We start from the raw sequence: 3,794 nt of genomic DNA, 5'->3' as shown, positions 1-3,794 counted from the left end.
GCTTCAGCTCCTTCCCAAGTTTTTCAACTTCACTCGAGCCTCATCCGATTGACGCTCGGGGCTCCCGAGCCCCGCCCGAACATACCAACAAGTATGAAATCATGAAACGGACTCGCTCGAACCTTCGGAATGCTCGAAACAACGCTAAATCTAAGAATCACCCCTTAAAACCAGTTGAATCAAATTTATGAACTTCAAGTTATTCAATTCACTTCAAACGTGCCGAAACGTACTTATACTACTCGGATTGACACCAAATTTTTGCGGGCAAGTCTTAAATGCTATATTGGACCTGTACCGGGCTCCGGAAATAACATACGGGCCCGATACCAATATGATCAAGCATTATTTAATTTCATTAAATCCTTAGAATTTTAGTTTATCAATTTCTAACAAAAAATCATTACTCGGGCTAGGGACCTTGGAATTCAATTCGGGGCATATGCCCAGGTCCCATATTTTCCTACGGACCCTCTGGGACTGTCAAAACACAAGTCCGGGTCCATTTGCTAAAAATGTTGACCAAAGTCAAACTTAGCCTTTTAAGAAAATTTTAGGGAATCAAGTGAGCCTATTTCAACCCAAACTCTTCCAAATCCCGAACCAACCATCCTTGCAGGTCGTAAATTAGTTAAAGCAAGCGCAGGAAGTTTTATTTAGGGGGACGGGGTTCTAAAAAGCAAAACGACCAGTCGGGTCATTACATTTAGACATTTTGGAGTTAGAGCACTATGTAGTATCCTTAGCTTGTGATTTCATGAGATTCCGGATTTTGGGAGATCTTTTCAGTTGAGAGTGTGTATTTGTATATGCCGAGCGGCATCTTAAACGTTTTCATTATGTTTATCCGCAGTTTCTATTTATCAGTTGTTCCCTTTTTCCGCAAATTGTTAGACTTACCTAGTCATAGAGACTAAGTACCGTCACGATAGTTCACGGATGGCGAACTGGGATCGTGACAGGAGGGGCGTCTTATATAACCCACCAGATGTGCGTGAACCTCCAATGGGCTCAAGTTATTTTCCCTTTGGGTACACCAATTATGATGCTTATTGTAGGAGACTTACCGTTTTAGATGATAAAGGCACGTCAATAGATGTAGATAAGACGAACATATATCTCGATGATTATTGTTTGTATCGAGTTCTAGATTTTCCACATATATGACCTGTAATGTTCCAACATTTTGTATTTTATGGGGGACCGGGAGAGAGTTTTCAAGTCTAAATCCAGTTACTTACTATCATGATAATATTTAGTTTCTATGTCAACAATATATGAAGAATGTTTTTCCGTGTCATATTTGGAAGAATGAACTTTGATTCCTCTAACTCTTTTTCCTTTTATTTTTTTGTCGATTTTCCATGGTTACCAATTCTTGGCATATGGTCTTCTTGCAATTTCTGAAATAGTGCAATGTTGACAATTTCAAAGTTCAATTTTCTTTTAACCAATGCATCCACCTACAAATTGCCAAACAAAGGAAAATCAAAAGAAAAAAGAACAGTTTCACGGGATGAATCGCCTGAAGAAATAGATCAGATCCGAACAAGTATTTTGCTCTGTGATGACACAAATTCGATCAGCTCCTACCAACTCCAAAATACCATAGCATATGTCAGGAATAAGGAGAGACGTACTGGACGTAATTAAGCACTCCCTTTCAAGTAAAACTACTCCAACAAACTGAAAAAAATGCCCAATGCTATCGATACCATGTGAAATCAAAAGCAACTAAACTCAAGGATCATCAATGATGTTGATACATTATATCAAATCTATGAAGAATTGGACAGTACATTCATTTGTGTCATAATTAAATAGTACTAGTTGTTTTTGGTGAATTTTTGTTCTGCTGCTTCTTTGATTCCAATGAAATTGGGAAAACATCTTGAGAAAAAGCCTCTGATTTTCAAAGCTTGCACTTCTAATCATCTTCCTTTTCTTTTGGTGATCATTCTTATTGCTATTACTCTTATTTTTACTAACTACTACTACTACTACTCTCTTGCCTTTGTATGCTCTAGTACTAGTAAAATTTTCCTCTTCCTTATTGATTAAGTATTCTTCTTGATCAAATTCCAAGACTCTATTTTGCTCAACAAGATCCTTAAGATATAACTCAAAGCAAGATTCAGGCATGTTTTTTACCATTTCCATAAGTTCAAACTGGCCTTTAGCTATAACTAAAGCTCTAGAGCTATTTGAATGTGACAGATAATTTGTCGAAATCTTAAGGGGATGAACAAGGCTAATTTGATGGCTATTTTTGGGCGGTGAAGAAACACCAGATTCATCACCATAATCAACATGGTGTGACACTTCTTGAACTCTGAATTGGACACTTCCAACATCACTATTAGGCCAACATCACTTTACTGTTATAACTGGCTAGTACATTACCAATTAGCATGTAAATTTTTGGCAAAGAAGTAATTTGGTAGAAATAACGTGCACCGGTCACTTTTTGATCATGTCTTTGAAAAATAACCACTGTCTTGGAGTTCCAAATATCGGAAGTAAAATTTTAGGAGTTTCACTTGTGACATGTGAAACTCTAAAACAGGGGCTACATTTCATTTACAGTGACTTTTTGTACAATTTCTTGGTTACAGTCTACCTTATATTTCAATTAATTTTGTTGATCTTTACAAACTTATTTTTAGTTTAATGATCCTACCTCTTTTCTTACACATGAGAGATTTACTTTTACACGTAAAAGATCTAAAAAGGTCATTTCCTTAAATTATAAATTACTTTTACACGTACAAATAGCACAATTTGCGGACCAGTGGCACAGGTGGCCCCATAATAGTGCGATCCATCCAGGCTGCTTAAGTTATCATGGGTTGGGTTATAAAAATATTAGGATTAGTTACCTCCTATAGCAAAGGTTGATACCTTATTCATTTTAAATAAATACCCTTTAAAAAAATCATATTCTATAGCTACCTTTTGATTTTTTATAGCCAAATATCTAGTTATGGTTACTTCCTACCCTTAAGCCATAAAATAGTAGAAATGGCGTGGGGTAGCCACTACTTAAGCTGGTATTTACTTTTTATCCAGCATTTTTAATTCTTAGCAATAGTAGCCACTAGTCTATTAAAATTAATACGAAAATATTGTGTTACCCTTTCCTCCCCAAACGGAAATACACCGATGCATTCAAAACATAAAGACTTCGTATTCTCTGGTGTTTTTAACTTGAAATATCAATCTGGAGAGTTGGATTTCAAACTCTGTATTTCCCAGTCTCAAGAGTGTTAATATTATCTGCCCCATTTTCATCGGGATGTGTCGGACGTGGAGGCATGATAGGCTTTTCGAACTTTCAAAATTTCTGCTAAAAATGCAATGGTTCTGGAGAAGTTCGTTATCATGGCAAAGAGAACATGCTGCGCCTTGTGTTCAAGGAATTGTGTATCCCCATATTCATCAGGATTGGCTGCTAAATTGTTAAGTTCCCCGAGACCCTCCACCAATTTTATGATGAGTTTCCATGAGTCATGATTTTCCATGAGCAGAATGCAATTGGTTTTGTTTCTCGACACACCAGAAATTGCACATAATAGTTTATCTTTTGATTTTTCTGCTGGTGAAATTATAAGTTTCTAACTTGAAGTCCTATAGTTAAGTCCAATAGTTAAGGACACAAGTACAAAAGTTAAGGACAAACAGTTCTTAACTTACAGTTACAACTTCTAAAGTTAAGGACAGGCAGTCCTTAACTTATAGTTACAAGTTCAAAAAGTAAGGGCAGGCAGTCCTTAACTTACGTTACAAGTTCAAAA

Source organism: Nicotiana attenuata, unplaced genomic scaffold (assembly GCF_001879085.1).
Source record: "Nicotiana attenuata strain UT unplaced genomic scaffold, NIATTr2, whole genome shotgun sequence".
Classification (NCBI taxonomy): Eukaryota; Viridiplantae; Streptophyta; class Magnoliopsida; order Solanales; family Solanaceae; genus Nicotiana; species Nicotiana attenuata.
The sequence above is the reverse complement of the archived record's forward strand: the minus strand, read 5'-3'. Positions refer to the sequence as shown.